Below are 27767 nucleotides of genomic sequence, written 5' to 3' on the forward strand. Positions count from 1 at the left end.
GATAAGGAAAATAGAGATGATTTTATTGTTACAAATTAGGACTAAACTCAACTGACAGCTGGTCCTGCTAGATATCTAATTACTGTCAGAACAAACCATGGCTCACAATCAACTGCTTCTCAAATAAGGTCATTATTTTTAACAGATATTCTAGGTTGTTGAATTGGTTTATATCTAGTAACTATACAAAAGGTCAACTCAGGGTGTTGCCTAGGGGTTAGTTTTGCAACTGGTTCATCTTAGAAGGTTCATGAGGATGTTGCATTACTTAAAATCAATAATGCCAATTTTGAAAATTTCCAGGGGGGAAAAAAAAATCTAGCACAGCCATGCTCTCTTTGAAGCATTGGAGTGTCATTGTTTCCCCCCTCTTTGGATTAGAACAGATCCAAAGCTGTTTTCTTAATATATGTTGGCTTTATCCAGTGATCTTCCATCAACTATTTTGGTCCATCCCATTTGAAGTGAACTGTCTTATTTTGGGGACAAGGATACTTGATTTAGCTCCTCAATTTTTAATATCAAAACATCTAAATCTTCCATTTAGGGGGAAAGAGGGAAATTGGGCATTGTAGTTTTTTGAGAGAGACTATAACACAACCATCTGCTGTCCGGAGTTCACAAAAGTCAACAAGTCAACAATTTAAAATAATATACATGGAGGGTTGTGTCTGAAACAATCAAATCCACCCCTTCCTATAGGTATACTAAGTTTAATCTTTGATAAAACTAGGCTGTTCGTGACTGGAGAGCATTACTTTTGCCCTCTAGAAGAGTAACTTGATTTATTTACAATTTGTCTTGAAATTCTCAACATAAGTTGAAATATAAGTAGAAGCTATATGAAATTTAGCCTGGTATTTCTTATCTGTTGAGAGTGTTGTCCAGCAAATCACTCTGTTCTCAAAATTCAGAGAAGGAATTTCTTAGGTATCTCTGATGATGGTGGTGGTTTAGTTGCTAAGTCATGTTCGACTATTGCAACCCCATGGACTGTAGCCTGCCAGGCTCCTCTGTTCCTGGGATTCTCCAGGCAAGAATACTGGAGTGGGTTGCCATTTCCTTCTCCAGGGGATCTTCCCAACTCAGGAACTGAACTCAGGTCTCCTGCATTGCAGGCAGATTCTTTACCAACTGAACTATGGTATCTCTGATATCTATGAGTAATTGATACATATTTGTATTCTGGATATTGTGAACCAATATCTGATTATATTCATATCTTTGTGTAACCTGTTAACCACATGAGAAAGTCTGAAACAAATTGACAGCCCATTTCTAGCAAGTGTATGTGACTAAAGGATGTGTTTCTATGTATTTATTCCACCTTTAAGCAGAGAAGTGGATTAACCTATTGATTAAGAGATGGTTTTGAAGCAAATCAGCTTGGGTTCAACTCGTAGTGCCCTCATTTGCTAACTTTGTGACTGGGGTGGGTTAATCTCTCAATTTTTTTGCATTTTAATATCCTTATCTATATAAGGGAGATAATAGTAACATTTAAATCATTGATTTGTTGTGAGAATTAAATGAGTACCACATGTAAAGCAAATAGAACACTTTATGATACATGTAATTCTCCATGCATGTTTAGATGGTATTTTTGCTCCCTCAGTGTTGTTCTTTATTCCCTTTTTCTCAAGTTATATATGTATTTTTATTAGAATGATTTTTTTTCTGGGAAATCATTTTTTTTTGCAGGTGTTGAAATCACATCTTAAACTACAATAAATAAAGAGACTAATATAACAAAATTTCAAGAATGAATTTGCTTCAGGCATAGCAGGACTCAGGAGCTCAAGTAATGTCATTGTTTCTCATGTTTAATTAGTCCTGGTCTATTTTAAACAGAGTCAGAGATCACCTCTTGCCCTTTTGTCACAGTCACTCCAGCCTGTAGGTTTTTATAGAAGCAAATTGAGTTAAAATACCTTTGTTGAATGAAAAAAGTGCACAACCTAAAAGTTGAGAATGATATTTTATTTGGCAGATGAAACTAAGCACTTAAGCCTGGAAGGCAGGCTCTCACATAGCTCTGAGGGACTGCTCTGCAGAGGTAAGGGAGAAGCCAGGATATATCGGAGTTTTTGCAACAAAGACCAGGTAGTCCGAACATCAAAAGATAACATTAATTAAAGAAAATCAGACATCTTAAGTTAATGAGTTTAGTGCTTTTCTGTGTATGGGAAGATGCAAGACTCTGAGCTCGTTGAAATCCTTCCTTTGTTTCACACCTGAACGAGTTAGGGCAACTATCCTGCTTTTCTCCATCCCGAATCCCCTCAGGGTGGCACAGTTAGGGGTGGCTGCAGGGCCTGCTGGTTCCATGGCCTCAATATCCTTTGTTTACTGATAAGGCAGGCAACATGTTTCCTTCACATCTTGATTCCGCAATCTTTAAAAACCACACAAAAGAAAACAAATGAACTAATAAATCTCCTGTGCTATTTATTTCCTGAGGACCTTCAAAACCTTTTGGAAATGAGATAGAATATAAGTTACTAAATGAAATATGATACTTACCAGTGTCTTCAGATTTGACTCTTGGTTAATATTGCTTTCAATGCTGCACAAATTGGTTTTGCTAAAAAGATGAGAATTATTTTGCTTCTACCATGAGGGAATTTTCAGCTACATAGTTTGAAAAGTCTTTAACAATTCAGACTGTTTCCATAGAGAATCCTCCACAGTCAACAGAGCTCAGTTATATAACTATCATGTTTGTAGTGGACCGTAAAGTGACTAATACATCACCACTTCCATGACCTAAAGACAGATGGGCAAGGGCCAAGTTCACTAAGTTTCTTCTAGGTCAGCTCTGACCAGTTAGTAATGCCTGCTAGACATGGTGTTGAGAAGGATTCCGTAACTGCCCTGGGCTGGATGGGACAGAGTGCCCTAATAGATTATTATGATCTGTATTAATGAGTGAATTGCCATGTATCTTGTTGTCCTTGTTTTATACTATCAGTTCTAACACGCTGCTGCTGCTGCTGCTGCTAAGTCGCTTCAGTCGTGTCCGACTCTGTGCGACCCCCTAGACGGCAGCCCACCAGGCTCCCCCATCCCTGGGATTCTCCAGGCAAGAACACTGGAGTGGGTTGCCATTGCCTTCTCCAATGCATGAAAGTGAAAAGTGAAAGTGAAGTCGCTCAGTTGTGTCCGACCCTCAGTGACCCTATGGACTGCAGCCTACCAGGCTCCTCCGTCCATGGGATTTTCCAGGCAAGAGTGCTGGAGTGGGGTGCCATCGCCTTCTCCACTACAGATTATATTAATATCTTAAGGAGCCACAGGGAGTTCTCACTCTATGTGCTCAGTCACGTCCAACTCTTAGTGACCCCATGGACTGTGGCCCACCAGGCTCCTCTGTCCATGGAATTTTACAGGCAAGAATACGGCAGTAGGTTGCTGTTTCCTCTTCCAGCGGATTTTCCTGACCCAGGAGTTGAACCCATGTCTTCACATCTCCTGCACTGCAGATAGTTTACCACTGAGCCACTGAAGACACCCATATTCTCATATACCTACCTAAAATAATTCAAAGATATTAATAATCTGTCATATGTAAAAACCTAAAGTTAGAAATGTTTCTTTCTTGGTAGAATTACTAGAAATAAGAATTGTCACTTAGAAATTCTAGTTTAACACAACTATTATGATTTAAACTTATTTTCTTTGCTTCTCTATGTAGAAAACACTGGAATAAAAAAAGGATTGCTTTATTCAAAACAATTAAAAATAGAAAGCCATTAAGTTTCCCAGATGATTAGAACTTGACACATACAGATATGAAAAAAGTTTGGATTGAAGTAAATAATTACATCTTTGGAAGACAGTTATTTAAAACCAATTCATAATTGGCTTTCAAAATATGCCTTTCAAAATTACATTCTGTCTGTAGATACAGATTAGGTATTCTGATACAGCTTTAATAAAAATAGGTAATATAAGCACAGTTATTTCAAATTACACATTTTAGGTTATACTCAGAATAATATGACTTAACTTTAGAAAAATAGTGCTTATGGCCACAAATCCTCCATTTTTAAAAATAATACTGCTTTCAAATATGTTCACCTAAATTTCAAAAAGTAGAATCAAGCATCCTCTTTTCCCCAAATATTTTAATGAAAATTTTATATTGTTAAATTTGTTTATACAAAACCCAGAATAAATCATTGTTTTCCTGTACTTGCTTTATCATGTACCTGTTGATTAATCCATTCCTCTGTCCATTCGTAAATATTTTTGTTTTTGACATGTTTGAAAATCAGTTGTAGACATCCATACATTTCACCGTAGACACTTCAGCATGCAAATCATAGATACTTGTTTACTGTTTTGCTTGTTTACAAGTACTTGATGCTTGTTTACTGTTTTTCTTTCTTTTTTGGTAAAATTTATGCATGAATGGAATGTATAAATCTTGTGTGTACCATCTGATAAATTTGGACACATACTTCTATCTGTGTAACCCAGTCTCTGTCAAGATAGAGAACCTTGCTATCAACCCTGAAAGTTTCTCAGTCTTGCCTTCCCCACCCCCTCGAAAGCAACCACTATTCCTTTTTAAAAATATTTGTCAGTGTCTTATTTTTTTCATTTTCAATACAGACAAATTATTTCCAGTGTAAATGAAGCCTAGTGAATCTTGTAAGGTTTTTTTTTCTTTATTCAATTAGCTTGCCATCTTCTCATTAATCTTCATAGTACTAGAGCATATATCCATCATAAGTCAAAAGACAAAACAACCTAGGAGAAAAAATAATTTGTAACAAAAATGACAGATATAGATACATCTCTTAACATATAAAATAACTCTTACAATCCAATCAGAAATAAAACAAAAAAGCAATAGGAAACATTCTAAAGAATATGAAAGTCCCTCGGTTGTGTCTGATTCTTTGTGACCCCACGTACTATACAGTCCATGGAATTCTCCAGGCCTGAATACTGGAGTGGGTAGTCTTTCCCTTCTCCAGGAGGTCTTCCCAAACCAGGGATCGAACCCAGGTCTCCCACATTGCAGACGGATTCTTTACCACCTGAGTCCCAAAGGAAGCCCAGCAATACTGGAGTGAGTAGTCTATCTATCCCTTCTCCAGCGGATCTTCCTGACCCAGGAATTGAACCAGGGTCTCCTGCATTGCAGGCGGATTCTTTACCAGCTGAGCTATAAAGAATATGAAAAGGTAAACACACTGAAACATCTATATCACCGTATGTGAAATCGATCACCAGTCCAAGTTCGATGCGTGAAACAGGACACTCAAAGCCAGTGCGCTGGGACAACTCAGAGGGGTGGGATGGGGAGGAAGGGAGGAGTGGGGGTTCAGGATGGGGGACACATGTACACCCATGGCTGGTTCATGTCAATGTATGGCAAAAACCACTACAGTAGTGTAAAGTAATTAGCCTCCAATTAAAATAATAAATAAATAAAACATAATATGAAGATGTAACCACAAAAGGTAAACACAAAAACAGAAATGGCCTGTAAACGTTTGTAAAGATGTGAAAACTCTTGACTTTAAAGAAATGTAAATTAAAATGTTACTAACAGATTAATAAACATTTTACAATTTACAGTTGCATAGCTTTAAAAGTGGTGATAAAAACAAGATATTCTCATGGGTACTCTTCATGGTAAAATCAGTTTAATTAAACTTAATGTCAGCTGATACTACCTATTTGGGGCAACCACTTTTCTGATCCTTTCCACCTTGATTTAGTTTTGCCTGTCTTCTTTGTGGAATCATGCAGTATGTATTATTTTGTGTAAAGCTTCTTTTACTCGACATAATATTTTTGAGATTCATCCGTTCTGTATTGAGTTCCTTTTAGTATTTTAGTTGAGTTCCGTTCAGTGTTTTAGTTCCTTTTAACTGCTGAGTTGTATTCCATTGTATGCGTATACCTCAGTTTGTTTATACACTTTTGTTGATGGGCACATGGTCTCTTTCCAGATTCTGGCTGTAAATATCTGTCAGCTGAAAAAAGAAAAGCACAACCTAAAAGTGGAGAAATTCTGTTTTCTTCTGAGAGCTTTCTCAGAACTCAAGCCTGAGAGGCAGCCTCTCAGATAGCTCTGCAGACTGCTCTGAAGCAGTAAGGGAGGAGCCAGGACCCGGGGCCCACCTTTGGAGACTGCTGCAGTGGCTGGCACCTTGCTGGCCTCGGGGCAGCCTGCCTGTCTCCATCCTGAGCTCCTTCAGGGCTCACCATGGCCGTGGGTGGTGGCCGTGCGGCTGACACCTGCAGCACCCTCTGTTTGCTGATACGGCACTGACATTTTTCATCCACATATCCTTGTACATCGTCTTTTTTATGAGCATATATTTTCATTTCTCATGAGCAAATATCTGGGATTGGAAAGGCTGAGTCTTAGAGTGAATTGGTCTTAAGTTTTATGAGACATTTCCAGTGGTTTCTAAAGTGAAATTTCCAGATTTCTACATGGTTAGACCATTTTGCATTCCCACAAACTGCATGAATGTTCTGGGTGCTTCACATGCTCAATTAAGTGTTCTGTCTTAATTTTAACCATTCTTGTGGGCTTTAGTAGTATGTATTTTGTTATAGTTTTTATTGCCTACTGATGTTGAGAACTTTTTCAGGTGCTTATTTTGCTGTGCATGTTTTCATTTCAGGTCTTTTGCCTATTCTGGGGGGTTGTCTTTTTTTAATGGACTTGATGGAATATTTTCTAAATCCTGGTATCAGTATATGGCCAACTGTGTGTTCTAGTCTGTGACTTGCCTACTCATCTTTTTAAATCACTAGAAATAATGTTTGCTGAGGCTTTTTGTAAATACCCTTTGTTAGATTGAGGAAATTCCCTTCTGTTCTATTTGCTAAGAGGTTTTATAGTCGGTGATTATTGAATTATGTCAAATGGCTTTTCTTTGTTAATTGAAACATTACAGTTCAAAGTGGTGAATTATGTGATTGATTTTTGAAAGTTAAACCAGCCTTATGTTCCTGGGGAACCCTGCTTGCTCTTGATACATTGTCCTTTCTATATACTACTGATTCAGTTTGCTTTTATTTGGTTAAGAAATGTTGTGTCTGGTATGTGAGGGAAATTGATATGTTATTTTAAATTTCATTGCTGCTTTGTCGGAAGTTATTCCAAATAAGTATTACAGTTATGTTGGCCTCAAAAATTATTTAGAAAGTGTTCCCTTCTCTATATTTGGAATAAATTTTACTAGATTGGTGTTATTTTTTCTTTGACTATTTGACATCAAATTCATTTATATATAGGGCCTTCAGATTTTTTTTATTTCCTTTTGTATCAGATTTGGTAAGTTGTTTTTTCAAGATATGTATTCATTTTATATAAGTATTTAATTTGGTTTTTTAATATAGGTATTTATTGATTTCCCTTTTAACTTTTTGTCATCAGAGATCATACTAAACATGATTTAATGCCTTTCGCAATTGTCAACACTTAATTCATAGCTCATGATATGGTCTATCTTGGTTACAGTACTTTGTATATGTGAAAAGAATATGTATTCAGCACTTTCAGGGGTAAGTCTTTTATAAATATCAATTAAGTCAGGGTGATTGTTGGTGTAGTTGAAATCATCTGTGCTTTTACTGAATTTTTAGTTTATTATTTCTGGCCATTCTTGCTATATTTTGAAACTCTGCTACTAGGTACATAGACTTTTCTGATTATTTGTCTTCCTGATGAAATGATCGTATTACATTGTGAAATGGCCTTATCTCTGGTAATATCTTTTTTCCTGGAAGTATACTTTTTGTTATATCAGTGTACCTACTCCAGCCATGTGCTTATGGATTGTACATCAGGTCAGTTTAGTCCCTCAGTCGTGTCAGACTCTTTGCGACCTGATGAATTGCAGCATGCCAGGCCTCCCTGTCCATCACCAACTCCCAGAGTTCACTCAAACTCACGTCCGTTGAGTCAGTGATGCCATCCAGCCATCTCATCCTCTGTCGTCCCCTTCTCCTCCTGCCGCTAATCCCTCCCAGCATCAGAGTCTTTTCCAATGAGTCAACTCTTTGCATGAGGTGGCTAAAGTACTGGAGTTTCAGCTTTAGCATCCTTCCTTCCAAAGAACACTCAGGACTGATCTCCTTTAGAATGGACTCGTTGGATGTCCTTGCAGTCCAAGGGACTCTCAAGAGTTTCCTCCAACACCACAGTCCAAAAGCATCAATTCTTCAGCGCTCAGCTTTCTTCACAGTCCAACTCTCACATCCATACATGACTATTGGAAAAACCATAGCCTTGACTAGACAGACATTTGTTGGCAAAGTAGTGTCTCTGCTTTTGAATATGCTACCTAGGTTGGTCATAACTTTTCTTCCAAGGAGTAAGTGTCTTTTAATTTCATGGCTGCAATCACCATCTGCAGTGATTTTGGAGCCCGAAAAAATAAAATCTGCCACTGTTTCCACTGTTCCCCCATCTATTGACCATGAAGTGATGGGACCAGATACATACATGTATTTAAAAATGTTGTAGAGGTCATATAGTTGGGTTTTGGTCTTCAATCAGTTCTGATAAACTAGGCCTTTTAATTAAATGCTTACTTCATTGATATTTAATTATCAATATAGTTATTATACTTCTGTCTTCTTCTTTGTCCCTTTGCAGGCAGTTCCTCTGTTTCTTCTACCTTGCCACCTTGTGGATTATTTGAATATTTTAAATCTTCTCAAATTTATCTATTAACTTAATAGCTATATCTCTTTGGCATTTTAGGAGTGGATTTAGAAATTATACATTTTAACTTTTCACAATATGCTTATTATAATTATTATTGTACCACTTTTGTAAAATTTGCAACTGTAGAGTTCCGCTTACTCTCCTATTGTTTATGATAACATTTATTATAAGTATTACATCTCCATTTTTTGTAAACTGTGTCACTGTATCTGAACAGTGTTATACATTTTATTTTAAAACATCTAGAAGAATAGAATCTTTTAAAATTAAAACATAGATTTACTATCCCTGTTTTTTCTTTCCTTCCTAGAGATCCAGGTTTTCATCTGCTATAATTTCCCTTTAGCATTTTTTAAAAAAGTATAGTGCAGGTGAGCTGGCAAGGCATTCTTTCAATTTTCCGTTATCTGAAAATATCTAAACTTTGCTTTCATTTTTGAGGAACATTGTCTCTGAATATGGAATTTTGGGTTAGTAGCTATTTTTTTTTCTTTCAGTATTTTAAAGATGTTTTATTATCTTTGAACTCGGTTAATTACAGATAAAACTCACTGATAATTCAAATTGTTGTACTCTTGTATGTTATGTGTCATTTTTCACTGGCTACTTTCAAGATTTTATTTGTTTTTTTCTTATGCACTATCAGTTCAGTTCAGTTACTCAGTCATGTCTGACTCTTTGTGACCCCATGAGCTGCAGCACGCCAGGCTTTCCTGTCTATCACCAACTCCCAAAGCTTGCTCAAATTCACATCCATTCAGTTGCTGATGCCATCCAACCATCTCATCCTCTGTCGTCTCCTTCTCCTCCCACCTTTAATCTTTCCCAGCGTCAGGATCTTTTCCAGGGAGTCAGTTCTTCGCATCAGGTGGCCAGAGTATTGAGGTTTCAGCTTCAGCATCAGTCTTTCCAATGAATATTCAGGACTGATTTCTTTGAGGATTGACTGGTTTGATCTCCTTGCAGTTCAAAGGACTCTCAAGAGTCTTCTCCAATACCACAGTTCAAAAGCATCAATTTTGGCACTCAGCTTTCTTTATGGTCCAGCTCTCACATCCATACATGATTACTGTATGAATATTTGTTGGCAAAGTAATGTCTGTGCTTCCTAATACACTGTCTAGGTTGGTCATAGATTTTCTTCCAAGGAGCAAGCCTCTTTTAATTTCATGGCTGCAGTCACCATCTGCAGTGATTTTGGAGCCCAAGAAAATAAAGTCTGTCACTGTTTCCATTGTTTCTCCATCTATTTGCCATGAAGTGACGGGATCAGATGCCATGATCTTAGTTTTTTGAATGTTGAGTTTGAAGCCAGCTTTTTCACTCTCCTCTTTCACTTTTATTAAGAGACTGTTTAGTTCCTCTTCGCTTTCTGCCATAAGGGTGGTGTCATCTGCATATCTGAGGTTACTGATATTTCTCCTGGCAACCTTGACTCCAGCTTCTGCTTCATCCAGCCCGGCATTTTGCATGATGCACTCTGCATATAAGTTAAATAAGCAGGGTGACAGTATATAGCCTTGATGTACTCCTTTCCCAGTTTGGAACAAGTTTGTTGTTCTATGTCTCGTTCTAACTGTTGCTTCTTGACCTGCATACAGAGTTCTCAAATGGCAGATCAGGGTGGTCTGGTATTCCCATCTCTTGAAGAATTTTCCACAGTTTGTTGTAATCCACACAGTGAAAGGCTTTAGCATAGTCAATGAAGCAGAAGCAGATGTTTGTCTGGAATTCTCTTGCTTTTTCTATGATCCAGGGAATGTACTATATGTACTATAGTTAATTTATAATGTGTTTTGGATGTATGGCAAAGTGATTCAGTTATATGTAAATATATTTTTGAAATTATTTTTCATTATGAAAAGTGAAAGTGAAAGTTCTCAGTTGTATCTGACTCTTTGTGACCCCATGTACTATACAGTCCATGGAATTCTCCAGGCCAGAATACATTCTATTTCGTGTAGCATGACCACATAAATTTTAGTCTGGAAAAATTATTAGAGCAGGTGCAACCAGATATCCACCATAGTCATAACTCATTAAAACATGCTGAAGGCTAGGTTTGAGCAGGACAACCGCTGGTTGTTTTTCAAGATTAATTACTTGTGAAATGTAAACCAGAGTGACATAAATATTGTGTTGTGCTATGTGAAATTATTTGATCTACACCAATTAATAGTTCCTCTGAACCACTTTATGGTGGCAATATTAGACAGTAGGATCAATTTCTTCTTAAGGTCCATGTTGGTCATAATTAGAAAAAAAATCATAAAGCAATAAGCCATGTACTTCAGAAGTAATATTTGATTAGTTAAGAGCAATTTGAAAAGAACATGATATAAAAATCTTAAAAAGAAATAGGTTAAAGAAAGCGTTTTGATTGGTGGGAAGGTGTCAATGGAGTTAATTCCTCAGACCTCTGACACTTTGTATAGCTGAATGGTGGGGAGTTGACAAATATCAGAGACCAGGAGTCTACACGGAGAGTAAGTAGCTTTTAATCCATAACCAGTTCCTGCCTCTGGACTCAAAGGGCAAGGAAAGAAAACAGCAGATGTTGCATATAATCTTGCACTTATTCATTTAGACCAGTCTGTAGAAGTGATAAACAGAATAATACAGCTTGACGTGGACTCACCAGGTCTTACCGTTTCATCTGCTCTGTTCCTTATGTTGGCGTAGCTTGAACTAAGAAACCCCACTTTGCAATTTGCTCAAGCAAGAAACCAGCATATGTTTTGGAGAGCATTCTGAAAGATATGGAAGGATATAATTCTGGAGAAAAAAAGTTAAATGCCATTTTTTACTAGACTGGGATAGTTAATTGGGAGACTTTTATCAAATCCTTAAGAAAGAGATAATTACAACGTTACTAAACTTGATCCAAAGTTAGAGTTTTCTTATCAGTTTCATGAAACACTGTATTCATTTTGATGAGTTAACATGCCATTGATGGCCAATTAGGGCAAAAGAGCAAACAAAGCAACCGCAAATTAATCTTCCACAGGAATAAAGATGTGAAAATACACCAAACTCTTAACAAATTATGCACAGTAGCTTCTTAGAATGATAATTAACAATTCTTATGTCAGTTTATCAAAGAATTGCAGGGATAGATTACCTGTGAATACCTACAAATAAAATTCTGCACTTAGCACATTAATATACTAAAGGAGAAGAAAATATAAATATAAGCTGAAAACTAATAAATTCAAACTTCCTTGGTGATAAAAATATGAGCAAACAATGGTAAAAATTTAAGCACTCTTTACATGGTAAAGAGTTTTTATCATAAGTCTGTAGCAAGCATCATACTAAATGGTCAAACTACAGCTGTGAGTCAAATAGTAAAAAAAAATGATGCAGATGCCTGCTGCCACTGCTCTTTGTTCCATGGTGTCACTGAATTTTCAGCCACCAAAATAAGGTTTTTAAAAAAGGTACCATAAAGGAAATCACAAAATTATCATTTTTTTTCAAATGTCAGATTATTTACCTAAAATCAACTGAAAACACTACCAGTTACAATAATAAAGTTTGGTAAAGTTACCTGATAAAAGGGGAAGAAAGATTCCAATAAATATTTTAATGGAGAGCATATTATATATATATATGTGTGTATATATATATATATATATATATATATACTTACAAGTTAAAATTCAGACAGTGGTAAAGCTATGTGGGGAATTAAAAATAGGGTTAATGTAATAGTCACTGAGAGACTGAAGATGGAATGATTGGGGACAGCACGGTGGCTTTATTAGAAAGTGATGTTGAAACTGATATTTGAGTGAGAAAAAGGAACCAGTCATGGAAAAAAGGAGTTCTCACCTACAGAACTGTAAGCTAATAAACTTGTGTCAATTTAAACTGCTAAGGTTGTGGGAATTTGTTGCCAGCAATAGATAAGTAATACCTCAGGGGTGTCAGAAAGAAAAATAGCTTTTAATTGAGAGGCCTGCAGAAGTGGGCTCATTACAGGTCAGCCAGGTTTCTGTTATACAAGAGGATGAGGGGAGCTTCAAATAGCAGATCAGGGCTATGGAGAAGAAGACCAGAGACATAGTAACAGGGTGTTGGGGGCCATGGAATTATGGAATGCTGGGCAGGATAAATGAGAGACTTGGGAGGCTTGAAATTCTCATACTCTGTGAGGTTAATGGGAGGGTGAGGCACAGTGGGAAAAGTCCTGAGATTTGGGGCCACTAGGCATTAATCTCCTCTATAGTTCCTGGCGGTGTGACAGCAAAGAGGTCAGTAAAATTTTCTTGGAGACCTGTTATCTTAGTGATTGGAATTAGGAGGTAGCATCTTACTGGTCCTGGTGGTGTTGGAGAGCTGGGAAAAAAGTGATCTCACTGGAAAGAGGAGGCTGGAAGCCTTCTTTTCCTTACACAGAATCTAGAGTATAGAGAGACACTCTACTGAAAAAAGCTAGCAGACACTAGGGACATAATGATAATAAAACTGGCCTTAATTTATAATTCAGAGAACATAGATCCCCCACTATTAACCTGCATGTCTATGCTTCCAGTCTTGTAGCTCTTCAGACTACTGATTAGAATCCTTGGTGACCACTGCTAACATCATACTTAATAGTGAAACACTTAAAAACTTTCCCCCAAAGATCAAGAACAAATCAAGGATGTTTCCTCTCACTGATTCTATTCAACATTGTACAGGAGATTTAAACAAGGAAATGAAATTGAAGCATCCACATTAAAAAGGAAGAAGTAAAAATATTTGTGTATAAAAAAGGCCTAAGGAACCCATACATTACTAAGGATAGGGTTGGAGTTAGTAAAGGAGTTTGGCAAGTTTGCAGTATACAAAATCAGTACACAAAAATCAGTTGCATTTCTATACACTGGACAATCTGAAGATAATATTTTAAAAATTCTATTTGTTTGAATGAAATAGGAATAAATTAAACAGAAGTGCATGACTTGTATACTGAAAACTATAATACATTGTTCAGTTCAGTTCAGTCGCTCAGTCGTGTCCGACTCTTTGCGACCCCATGATTCACAGCACGCCAGGCCTCCCTGTCCATCACCAACTCCCAGAGTTCACTCAGAGTCGCATCCATTGAATCAGTGATGCCATCCAGCCATCTCATCCTCTGGCGTCCCCTTCTCCTCCTGTCCCCAATCCCTCCCAGCATCAGAGTCTTTTCCAATGAGTCAACTCTTCACATGAGGTGGCCAAAGTACTGGAGTTTCAGCTTTAGCATCATTCCCAGGGTTGATCTCCTTCAGAATGGACTGGTTGGATCTCCTTGCAGTCCAAGGGACTCTCAAGAGTCTTCTCCAACACCACAGTTCAAAAGCATCAATTCTTCGGTGCTCAGGCTTCTTCACAGTCCAACTCTCACATCCATACATGACCATAGGAAAAACCATAGCCTTGACTAGACGGACCTTAGTCGGCAAAGTAATGTCTCTGCTTTTGAATATAGCTACCTAGGTTGGTCATAACTTTTCTTCCAAGGAGTAAGCGTCTTTTAATTTCATGGCTGCAGTCACCATCTGCAGTGTTGAAAGAAGTTAAATAAGACAAATAATTGCAGAGATATCCTGTGTTCATAGATTGGAAGAAAGTTTTATTAAGATGATTTTGGAAGACTATTATTAAGATAACAGTACTCACCAAACTGATCTACAGATTCAGTGCAATTCTGTAAAACAAAACAAAAAAAATCTGACTGTCTCTGTTGCAGAAATGAATAAACTGGGGAGAAACTGGTCCTAAAATTTGTATGAAAATACAAGAGACCCAGGATAAACAAAACCATCTTGCAAAAGAACAAAGTTGAAGGACTCACACTTCTCAATTCCAGAACTTAGTACAGAGTTGTAAGTAATCAAGACAAGTATGGTATTGGCTTAAGAACAGACATTTAGATCAATGAACCAGACTTGAGAGTTCAGAAATAAACCTGTATATCTATGGCTAGTTGACTTTTGGCCAGAGTGTCTCATCAATTAAATGGAGGAAAAATGGTCTTTTTCAGCAGTTGCTATCAGGACAGGTGGATAGTCACATAAAAAGAAAAAAGATGGGCTGATTAATCATATACAAAAATTTAGTCAAAATGGATAAAATTCTAAGATTTAAAACCATGACACTGTTAGAAAAATATAGGCTTAAATCCTGTGACCTTGGATTAGGCAATGGTTTCTTAGCTATGATACCTATAAACATAAGCCACTAAAGAAAATCCAGGTAAATCAGACTTGATCAAAATTAAAAACTCTTATGCATCAAAGGAAACTACAAGATAGTATGAAAAGACAACACACAGAATGGGAGAAAATATGGGCAAAATATTTGAAATGACGTTTCTCCAAAGAAGATGTAAAATGGCCAGTAACCTCATGAAAAGATGCTTACTTACCTCAGTAGTCATGAGGGAAATACAATTGAAAATTACAGTGAGATATCATTTTATATCTACTGGCATGGCAATAATAATGATAATATAATAATAATAATAACCAGATAATAGCTAGTGTTATTTGTAGGGAAATTGGAAGCCTGATACATTGCTGATGGGAATATAATATGGGATAATTATGGTGGAAAACAGTTTGACAGTTCTTCAAGAAATTAAACATAGATAATCTAGCAGTTCTACTCCTAGATATAATCCCAAGAAAATTGAAAGCATATTTTAAAACAAAGATTTTCACAGAAGCATTATTTATGAAAGCAAAAAACATGGTAACAACCCAACTGGTGAGGAGATAAACTGAAGAATGGATAAACAAATTATGGTATTTCCATACGTTTGATTATTATCCAGCCATGTAAAGAAATGAAGTGTTAATATATATTATAGTATGATCAACCCTGAACACATTATGCTAAGTGAAAAAAGCCAGACATAAAGACATGTTGCGTGAGTCCATTTTTTAAAAATGTCCAGAGTAGAGAAATACATAGAGACAGAAAGCAGACTAGTGGTTAGCAGAAGGTAGAAAAAGAAAAGAATGAGTGACTGAGGATGAGTATGGGACTTCTTTTTAGGGTAATGAAAAAGTTTTGGAATTATAATAGTCATACAACCTTATGAATTAAATAACCCACTGAATTATATGCTCTAAAATGGTGAATTTCATGGGATGTGAATTACATTACACACAAAAAAAAATCCTTGATGAAACCCAGGCTTCTTATCAGAGGGTACTAAGGATTATAGTTTTGATGGCTTGAATCTGTTTTATAACTTTAGTAGCAAGCCTTAATGCAGGCTGGAGGCTGGAGAGTTTCCACCAAGCAGGTAAATCTCGGAGAGTATTTTTTTAAAGCCAGAAGTGATGCAAAGGCAATGTTTCTGGTCTTCCTACCACGAACACATTTGGAATTGAAATTTATTATGTTTTTCAGTGGCAAAGGCAGCAGAGTTCCCAGGATCTGGTGTTGAAAAGTAGAGCTGAAGTGCCCATTTTGCTGACATCAGTTGCAGCTGGAGTTGTGTAACCCCGTAGCCAGCTGCTGTAGCAGAAGCTTCTAGATTCTCTGGTTTCTATGTCAGAGATGGCGCCTCATTGGAGGGTCTTTTGGGAGGGATTGTTGTGGGGATCACTCTTTAAAGGTCAGCCTGGAAGCTGCTTACAAAACTCTTCCAATGATTTTCTAAGCACTGTTTCTCTAAATTAAATATCTTTTGTTTAATCTAGTTAGAATGATTTCTGTTCTTTCAACTAAAGCCTGATGGATGAACATGAATATGAGGCTCCTGCCAACTTCCTCCTCCTGTTTTTCCTGGCCTCACACTTTGTGTTCCAGCTACATCAAACTAATGTCATTTCCCATACATACCCTGCTTCTTTATGCCTCTGTGCCTTTGTACCTGCTGTTTCTTCTGCCTGGATAATTTCATTCTCACTTCCCTGACTAGTCATTTTTAAGCCTCAATTTAGAATAATCTCCTGGAAATTCCCTGGAACATCTTCACTCCACTCCCAGGTCTGGGCAGGTGCTCTTCATTTGCACACACTGTCACCATAACACTTTATGGTTATACTTTATGTTATAACACTTTGAAGTTGAGACTGTGAACCCCTTGAGGGCAGAAACTCTTCCTGCTCTTCTTTGTTACCGTCTTAATTAGCAGAGCCTGGAATATTATAGTGCCCACCTATGCTTGCTTTTCAAAATTGAATTTATGCTTATAAACATTCCTATGAATATTTATGTGTGACGTTATATAAGGGCTAAAAACCAGCTTAAAAATAAAATACTGAAATATATATAAGGGAAAAGATAATAAATTGGGGCTCTATTTCTAAGTCCATGATGGAGTGCAGTTATTAATTTACCAGGAGGATGACTCATTACAATGAGAAATATTTTCACAGAATTGTCAATATGGTGAAATCAGAGCATACCTTAATCTACTTATACAAATGGTAGTGTGTAATACCTGAAGGAGATCTAGGTTCAAAAATGTGTATGATTTGATAATTGGATGAGGAACATTCGAAATTGCCATTAATTATTTTTTCTTTATTGCCAACTACAACTTTAAACCCACAAATACATATATTTTATGAATATAAATATATGAATGTGTATAGATGTTTTAGCAAAGTATTTCAAGGCTTACAGACCTACAGGTTTGCAGACTGGTCCTCCCCAAGTATTTCAGTGATGGAAACTTTAGATTAGAAATATGACAGAAGAAAAAAAGCAGGAAAGGTAAGTTTTTATCCAGTGGTCTTTCAGAGAGTGACCTTTTGTCTGTGAGTGTCTGGACACTCAGAGTGTTTCATATATACATAGGTTTCATGTTCTGGATTTATCAGAAAAATTTTAAATAGATAAAGATTTCAAGATAAGAAAAAAAGGCAGATGGTCAAGTTAGGAGAGCTCGCTACTCAAAATACCGCATGGTGTTTTTAAATAATAGTGAGTTAGGAAGATGTGCATAAATACCATACTATATATGAATTTACACTCATGTTTTTGGAAACCTAGGTGAATTTTTAGGGAAGTGTAGGAAGATAGGCACACTCAGACTTAATGCTCTCATTCTTCATTGTGTACTTACCAAGTTCAGTGTCAAATGCATTCTAGTAATTCCCTGGAGGGAAATTTCAGTGTTGGGTTGTACATACACATGGTTCATTTTCTGCTCTTTCCAATTCAGTGTAACACTAAGTGATTACTACCACTTTAAGGCATATGAGATATATGCTGTATTTTTATCTTTTTGTAAAAAGTTTTATTGTATTTTCTTATGATAAAGCTATGCATATTAATTAATGAAAAATAAAATAATGGAGACAAGAAGATTACCTTTTATTCTACCTACCAGAGGGGAAAAAAAAATGCTCTTAAAGATTAACTGCCTATGTTTCCAGGCACTTTCATATAATTTTTTCTTTAAAAAATAAGAGTTACACAAAATATTTTATTCTTTAGAATATATGAGGAACAACTATCCATGATAACATTTTTGAAAATTTTATGGTGTTCCTTTATGGGGATTACCATGATCTATTTAATTAATCCCCTATTGCTTGACATTTAAAATCTTTCAATTTTTTTTGAAAGTACAAGTAGCACTATAATGAATTGTAATTAAATCCTTCCACACAATCTTTATTATAGTCTCAGAGTAAACTTATCAATCTAAAATTACTGAGTCAAAGGGCATGATTACTTTTAAAGATTTTGATATATGTATTATTAAGTTTTCCTCCCCAGATATTCTCATTTACACTCTCATTGTATGAGTATTAACCCACACCCACCCTCTGTTTTAACCCACATTCACAAAAAACATCTTCATGAGTTGAACAGACAAAAATGTCGCTTCTCTCTTTGTGGGTCTTTAACAAAAACAACAACAACAAAAATATACTGTTCTTTTGCTATATATTGTGGTATGTTTCCATTTTATAATTTGTCTTAAGTTTATGAGCTTTTGAAAGAATAGATTGTCAATTGTATTTGGTTTTTTCCTTGAAAAAAAAAAAAAAAAGCAAGGCTTCAGTATGGCTAAGGAAGTGAGGACGCTGAATCCTAGCCACTAGGCCACCAGAAACCAGTGAGAAGGCCCTGGCCCATCAGTTGTGTAGAAATGAATTTCCAAGTAGAGACAGACAGCAGTGAAGCAAGTAGTGTTTATTAGGGAAAAAGAGTACAGTATATGTAGATAGACACATGGGCGTGCTCAGAGAGTTGTGCCCTTCTGGTAGTTTGAATCACTTTTATGGGGCATTTCTTCTGGGTTTCCTTTGGCCAGTCACCCTGCTTTGCCTGGTCCTGAGTGTATTAGGTATATCTCAGGGTCCTCCCATGTGTGTGTGTGTACATCTCTTATTAGCCAAGATGGACTCTAGCAAAGAGGCCTGTGGGTAGTTGACATCACTTGTTATGGGGTGGCACCCCCTCCCTTTCTGACCTCCAGGGAGCCTCTCTGCGCATGTGAAGTTGGAGAGGTCTCCTTGACTTTGAAAATAAGGAGTATGTGGTGCTTGTCTCTTAACCTGGCAGGGCCTGGCCTCCTCCGGTATCCCGCTTTCATGGAGTTCCTGTCTACAGGGCAGAACTGTTCAGCCTGGGGCCATCTGTCTCCTGCCTCAGTGTCATGTCTGGAAAATATACACACACATTCTGCAGCCCAAGTTTATATGGCAACTGACCTAGATTTTCTTCTAATATCTTTGTGGTTTAATTTTTAACAAATCTTTAATTTTTGGGGGGAGTGGGGGAGAAGTAACAGGTAAACATGTTATTATTTCTGTTCTTTAAATGTTTACCCAGTTGCCTCAACACAATTATTGAATAAAGCATCCTGTTCCCACTTATTTATGCTTTGTAAAGTTAAAAAAGTAATTCAGTTATTTAAAAATTTGCATTGTGTTCTATAAAAAGTGCTGATCTAAACATTTAGGAATCCTTCCGTGACTGTAGTAAAAATGCAGGTGCTGTGTTGGATCAAGTCTCTTAGTGTCTCCTATTTAAAAAAGAAATTCCTGTATAAAGTGAAGGTGTGGGGCAAAATTGTAATTTGACTTACATACAGAATCCCTTTTCCAGTGAGGTCTTAACATTAATTACTCCACCTGCAGGTGAACTAGACCATCCAGACCTGCTGTCCTCATTCATGACACGTTCATTCACTAACCCTTTACAAAGGCTGTGCCCTCTGCTTGCAGTGTGACCTTTCTCCCTTCTTTCCTTTCTGCTTGGGAAGCTCTTACTTTTCTTCCAGCGCTCCCACCCAGTGTAATGCCTCCTATGAGGGATCTCCTAGGCAAAATTAGTTGCTTGTTTCTCTCAGGGACCATAACACGTGAACAGACCTCTTCTCCTTGCACTGTGAGCTCTCTCAAGGCTGTGTCTGCAGTTTATCTTTGCATCTTTCCCTGGTGCCAATCAGTAGTGACTGGTTTACAGCACATGCTCGTAAATGTTAGCTGTGTGTGCACGTATGAGTGAATCCCCAAGCCATGGCTTACAGACATCTGGTTCCACCACATCTGCTGCAGGGCAGAAACAAAACTGAATCTGTACAACAGCTCTTGACAGCAGAGTTGTTATTTTATACTCTTTCATTGGAAGCTCTCGCTTTTTGTTATTATAGTCACTGAGTCTGCATCAGAGCAATTATCCCTGACTGAGTAACTTCAATAGAATAGTCTCTAGAAACCACAAGGAGAAAGCTGGAGATCGGAGAAAACTCTTCCCAGGAAGAAAGTAGATGCTACAATATCTAGTTTAGACCCTGTAGAGACATTCACAATGAAGTTTAAATTTAAACCTGAGATGACCAGCTTCTTAAAGGGAGATTGGAAGAATTAAGAAGTTTACATTCTTAATGGAGAAAAGAGAAAGTGAACTTTTCCTTGATCTTATATCATAACAGGAAAAACATGTCATTAACCAAAAGTTCCAAACCATTTGCAGGAGTTAGAAAAAAAAAAGTTGACTGAAAGTACCAAGTGTTTGATTGACACTTTGATATCCGTAATGCTCTATTTCATTTTGTTTTTGTGTGGTTAAAAAGTGACCATGGTTTCTATAACTGTAATGATTCTGTTGTTTAATTCAGTAAGTATGTACCAGTCATATTCTATGTGCTGAGTGGTATTCTGTAAACAACAGACATGTATTTGATAGGGAAAATTTGAGATTAAAAGAATAAGACCCACTACTCCCTTTTCTAGAATTCCGTGTATCCATGGCTCTCTGGCACCTAGTCATTTTCCCACCTTGAAAAATTTCAGCTGAAGGATTACTCAGAGAAGCATTGCAAAGAAATTTGAGGGAGCAGTAGGTTCCTAGGGAGTTGTTAGGGACATGGCATTCTCTTTCATTAAAAGGCAGTATGAAATGTTACTTCCTTCTGATTTGAAAATATTGGTTGCAGAGGTGTTTAAAATTTCATTATGAAGTTGGTTTCAGTGTTTATTTGTTTCTTCTGCTGTGGTTATGTGTGGAGAGAAGAATGTGGAAAAAAGAGAGACTGGTTAAAAATATGTTTAAGCTGATTCAAAGGCTAGGAAGATGAGTTGAGTTTGTCCTCGAGCTTTGTTTTCAGCAGTAAATATGGCAGACACACCAGATGTGTCCAAACTGGAGTGATGCTGATGGTGGTTTCTGTCAAGTTAAAGTTTGACAGTCCTTGCTATGTATCAGGTCCTCCAGGAGGATCAGAGAAAGGAGGACACGATCTCTGCCTGTGGGTATTCTGACACGTGGCAGAATAGTTAAAATTGGGCTGCAAATGGCAGAATAAGCTACATGCTGTAACAGAGTGCTGCTGAACCTCTGTTAGTAAAGTGAAGGAGATAACATTTGCCACTTGGGGGCAATCAGGAAAGGTGCCATGGAGGTGATGGTGTTTGATATGGACATTCGTAAATTAGGCAGTGTTTACAGTGGCAGATTTGATTTTCTGTATCACCTTAGAAGTTCTGTTCTTCTAATTCACGTCTCTGCTGTCACTGTAATCATAAGCTCTTCTTGCAGAGCAGCTGGTAATTAGTCTTGTTGGGGTATGGTATATGTTTAGGGAGTTGTGGATTGGCTGCGCGGAAGAAGGAAAGATTCCCGGGGATTTACAATTCCAGGCAGGAAGCTCTGTACTTTAATATTCAGTGGGGAATCTTTGAAGGTTTGAGCAGAGCATTGCAATGACTGCATGTGTGCTTCATTAATTGTAACCTGGCAGCTTGGAGCAGTGTGAACTCATTTTCAGTTACCAGGGCAGATAACAGTGCAGAGACTGTCACTGTTGTCCACTTAGATTGTAATGAAACCATAGAATAAGCAAGATCAAAGGACTCAGGCAGAGAGTTCTTAGACACTGAAAGATAATTAATAAAAGGAAAAATTGATAATCGGACTTTATCAGAATTAAGCATTTGCTATGTGCAAAATCCTGTTAAGAGGAATAAAAGGCACGCTACAAAATGGGAGAAAATATTTGCAAACCACATATCTGTTAAAGGACTTTATCCACAATATATGAAGAACTCAGTAGTTAAAACAAACCCAAACCAATCCATTTTGCAAATGGGTAAAAGCTATGGTTTTTCCAGGAGTCGTGTATGGATGTGAGAGTTGGACCATAATGAAGACTGAGCACCAAAGAATCAATACTTTTGAATTGCAGTGCTAGGGAGGAGTCTTGAGAGTCCTTTGGACAACAAGGAGATAAAGTCAGTCAGTCCTAAAGGAAATCAACCCTGAGTATTCATTGGAAGGACTGATGCTGAAGTTCCAATACTTTGGCCACCTGATGTGAAGAGCCAATTCATTGGAAAAGACCCTGATGCTGGGAAAGATCGAGGGCAGGAGAAGAGGGTGACAGAGAATGAGATGGTTAGATGGCATCACTGACTCAATGGGCATGAGTGTGAGCAAACTCAGGGAGACAGTGAAGGATAGAGAAGCCTGGCATGCTGCAGTTCATGGGGTCACAAAGAGTCAGACATGACTTAGCAACGGAACAACAGCAACAGATGACATAAACAGACATTCGCTGAGGAGAACATTCAGATGGTAAATGAGCACATGAGAAGATGGTCAGCACCATTAGCATCCAGGTCTCTTCCGCCTCCTGCCTTGGCAGGCGGATTCTTTACCACTGAGCCATCTGGGAAGCCTTATTAGACATTAGTTCAGTTTAGTTCAGTTCAGTTGCTCAGTCGTGTCCGACTCTTTGCGACCCCATGAATTGCAGCACGCCAGGCCTCCCTGTCCATCACCAAATCCCAGAGTTCACCCAAACTCATGTCCATCGAGTCAGTGATGCCATCCAGCCATCTCATCCTCTGTCGTCCCCTTCTCCTCCTGCCCCCACTCCCTCCCAGCATCAGACATTAGGAAAGTGCAAATTAAACCCACAGTGAGATACTACTACACTATGAGTATGTGCAGAAACTGGATTATTTTTCCATTGTTGATATGAATGTTAAATATCACAGTCACTGTGGAAAAGAATTTGGTAGTTTCCTGTAAAACTATATACGTAATTACTATCCTCCTGAAAGTTCAGGAAAATTATGTTTACATTAAAATGAACAACAGAAAAGTATGGAGATCAAATTCCATGCAGACTTACTCTAAGAGAAAAAGGCAGACTAACATCTCCGCCAGCAGTGAAAGCATACTATATAGGTATGTTCCAAAAATATGTAAGATTAATTTGCAGAACAAATTAATAATTAGGAACATTATACAGGACATGAAATAATAATATCAATCAGAATTAGAAAAGCTTAGAAATGAAAATGAAAAAATTCAAGGAGCAATCAGAAATAAAATAATTTAAAAAATGCTGATTTTAGAAATGAAGACTGAAGAGAAGGGAAAAAATTATATCAAATAAAGAAGAAAAGATGGAAAGTTTTTAAATGTAAGAGGGAATAGGAAACATAAAAAGAATTCAAAGGAAAATTGCGAGCATAAGAAGATCCAACATGTGTATAAAAATCTCTGAAGAAGATATCAGAGCAAAGAAACAAATACAAAAATTACAGTTGAGAAAATTTTGCTGAGATAATTGAAAATACATACTGAAATAGTAAACTTTATACCTGAAAATACTGACCTAGAATGGGCAACATAAGACACTTTCTAGTAAAAATTACTGACCTTTAAAGAAAGAGAAAAACACTAGAATCAAGACATTATGATAGTACCTGTTAAGGGAAAGAAAGTCTGATTATCTTTAGACTTTTTGGCAGTAATGCTACATGCTAGAAGAAAATGAAGTTACATTAAAGATCTTCAGAGGAAAAAAAAATGTGAGATAAGAATTTTATATCCAGAAAAACTGACCCTCAAAACTATAAAAGACAATGATTGGCACACAACAATTCAGGGAATATTGTTTCAGCAAGCCCTTCCTAAGATACCAGTAGAGAATGATTTTGGACAACCAAAATGATGAGAGAGATATCAATATAGGTCTGATGGGGAGCACTATTAAACGAGGGCTAATAGGGAATAATATATTGTGTAAGGACTCTATGATTTGACAGGGTAGACTTAGCATAATAAAAAAACAAAATGTAGAGGGAGGGAAGCACATTTTCAAATCCAAACCAAACCCTAAACCAAGGCAACAATAAAACAATTAGACGCCTGTTTCAGTAATCATAGTTGGTGCTGATAGTGTTCGTATTGTTGGTCTGAAACTGATGTCTTAAGAGCCCCTTTTCTTTGTCTTCTGTCTCTCACACATGGGAGTTTGCCCAGTTCTTAACTCTGAAACTACCTCCACATCCCTTTCTTCCTTCTTCTGATTTTCCTGCTCTCTTCGTTTCTTTTCTATTAACCTTTAGCCTGTTTGTAACCCGAATCAATCAATCCATTTTCAGTTTTTCTTCACTCTCATGACTCCAGCAAGCAAAAGCCAAAAGTCTAATCTTTAAAATGGAACATCTACCTTACCAGGTAGAAGAGAGGAAGAACCCATGACTATCTCATTTATTACTGTTGTGTCGTATTCCCTAGGAAATTGTTTTATTCAGCATTGATGCCTAATTTTAATATTAGATTTGTTAGAGTCCATAATCCTGTCCTTGTTTCCTTACACTTTTTTTCCGTAGTTAAATTTGTTGAAAAATAACTACATAGTGGTCTATATACTTTATTCCATATACTCAAGTGCTGCCTATACAGTCTTTTATTTTTTAGTTATTTGTTTCCAGGAAACATTCCTTAGATAGACAAACTTCCTAGTTCTTGATAGGGTTACTTAGCAAAGAATTGACACAATGCCATATTATTAGGCCATGAGTACTCTTCAGTCCGGGAATTTATGTATCAAAATACATCTTAGAATATCTGTTCTAGACCATGCCTGATACCTAATACTCTTGATCAACTAGTGTTTTAGCTTTCCTGTAGAGATTGAACTTTTGCATTTGCATAAGCTGAAAGGTTATGGCTGCAATACAGGAGAGCCCAGTTTGATTCCTGAGTCGGGAAGATCTGCTGGAGAAGGGATAGGCTACCCACTCGAGTATTCTTGGGTTTCCCTTGTGGCTCAGCTAGTAAAGAATCCACCTGCAATTTGGGAGACCTGGGTTCGATCCCTGGGTTGGGAAAGTCCCCTGCAGAAGGGAAAGGCTACCCACTCCAGTATTCTGGCCTGGAGAATTCCATGGACTGTATAGTCCATGAGGTCGCAAAGAGTCAGACACAACTAAGCGACTTTCACTTTCACAAGCTGAAAGGATTGGAGGTATATATGTGGACAGGTAGAGAAATATTGGTTAAGAGAGGCAAAGACAATTCTCTTGATGTTTCCCGGTGGCACTTTCCCTGTTTCCTTGTATGCACTTGTAAAATGGCTGGATCCTGAATTTCTTGCTGAACCTTTGCAGTTTTTGTCAGATAAGGCTAAGGCAGAGAATAGAGTAAGGCATCTGGATTCACTGTCTCTGTGGATTTCTTTTGAGAGTCCTCTGGTAGAACAAGTGGCCTTCCTCAAGGAGGAAGCAAGGCTCCGGGCTTTGCTAAAGTCAGCTAAAGTTTGTGCACATGAACTTACTCCGCTTATTACTTTGCTGCTACCAAGAGATCAGGCCTTGCCCTTTGAAGAAGTAGCAAAGAGGGTCGCTGATGAAAGCAAAGTTCAAAAGCCGAATGATAGTGAATACACAGAAGTAGCCAGCCTTCCATGCCACTGTAAAGGTGAAATGCAGTGTTTGTAAAGGGAGGCAGAGTGCTCTGCAAATGTAGTTATTTTTACTAGTAATAACAGCTCGATAGGAAGATAGATGTCCTGTACCTTAGTTCAGGGTAGATTGGAAATGATTTCCGTCACCACCCCTACTTTTCACTGATAGAATTTTTCCCAGTCTTAGATTTGTATGTATTCCTCAACAATATTTACATATTTCTTCATTTTTCTAATATAAACTTTAAAAGACACAATTCTCTATTAATATACTCTTCCCTAAAATAGCTGTACTTTAATCTCGATCATATTAGTTGGCAGAAATAATTTACAATGTTTGTTTTCTGCATAACATAGTCAGAGGGCAGGAAAGGAAATAAACACTAGAAGATATAAGATTAGCAAATAAAAACATGAGAAAACATTCATTTCCATGTATTATGCTTAAAATGAGAATTAAAATGATTATATTGAATGCAGGAATTCTTAAAGTATTATGTTGAATGAATGAGGTACCAATTAATATCTGTCTAATAAATGAACAAATGAAAGGAATGGTAATCCTCACCAAGGATGAGTATGTGGTAATTACACTAGTAGTTACATGCTAACTACATTAGCAGTGGTAGTGTGCATTTTGTTTGATTGGTTTTTACCAGTTGAAAATAGCTTTCTTGTTTTTTTTTTATTATTATTATTTTAAAAAGTACAGATCACACAGAAAATTCAAATAAGGGAAAACTTGAGGGGAAAAGTAAAAATGTTCCCACATCTCTGTATTCAGAGGAAACCACTGATGATGTATGTCTATATGTCCTTGGTGTATGTCTTTTAGGACAGCTTTCTCCGAAGACAAACATAAGGTTAAGTTGTTACAATAATATTATACATGCTGTTCTGCAACCTTAACATGAAGGTACCTTGTTTGATTTAACCAACCATGTAAGTGACAGGCTCTTAGCTTCTTTACATTCCGTAGCTGTAATAAACAGCTCTAAAATGAGCTTCTTGAATATACATTTATCCACATTTGAGAAAGTCATGCTGGAAGAAATTATATTATGAGTAAAATATCTGACAAAGAGTACATAGGTTTTAAATTTTGAACCATTTGGGCAGGCTGTACTTCAGGAGCCTAGAAATTTATATTCTTAAATTGCTGCCATCCACTGTTTTCTCATACCCTTGCCAATATTTGATACTATCAGTTGATATTTTAAAAAACTTAACAGTGGGACATAAAAAATTTGATCTTATTGTCTTTTCATATATTTCAATTTGATTATTTCTGAGGTCCATTTTTTTAGCATCAGCATTTTTCTAGTTACTAGTCCTTCTTACTGAATTAATCCTTCTTACTGAATTTTCAGTAGGCCACTTCTTTTTTTTCTTCGCAGCTATTGTAGATTTGAGTATTAAGTCTTTGTTACATTTTTGAAACATTTTCCTTGTTTATCATTGCTTTTTCGGAAAGGTAATGGCACCCCACTCCAGCACTCTTGCCTGGAAAATCCCATGGACGGAGGAGCCTGGTGGGCCACAGTCCATGGGGTCGCTAAGAGTCAGACACGACTGAGTGACTTCACTTTCACTTTTCACTTTCATGCCGGGAGAAGGAAATGGCAACCCACTCCAGTGTTCTTGCCTGGAGAATCCCAGGGATGGGGGAGCCTGGTGGGCTGCCGTCTATGGGGTCGCACAGAGTCAGACACAACTGAAGCGACTTAGCAGCAGCAGCATCAACTAACAATTTTTTGCCATTTGTATGTTTTAAAAATTTTAAATTATCAGTGTTTTCTGAATTCTGTTGCATACTTAAAAAGACATTCTCCATCTATATTTAAACAGAGTAGAAAGAGAATGAAGAAAAGAGGTTATATAGACAGACATTTTATATTTTATAAA

At 37.2% G+C, this 27767-nt stretch overlaps 1 pseudogene; it reads left to right on the top strand.

Annotated features, from left to right (window-relative positions):
• Positions 1 to 21554: 21554 nt before the first annotated feature.
• Positions 21555 to 27767, top strand: part of LOC138080711 (histone-arginine methyltransferase CARM1-like) — a 174341-nt pseudogene continuing 168128 nt past the window's right edge.

Source organism: Capricornis sumatraensis, chromosome 6, assembly GCF_032405125.1.
Source record: "Capricornis sumatraensis isolate serow.1 chromosome 6, serow.2, whole genome shotgun sequence".
In the NCBI taxonomy this organism is placed as follows: domain Eukaryota; kingdom Metazoa; phylum Chordata; class Mammalia; order Artiodactyla; family Bovidae; genus Capricornis; species Capricornis sumatraensis.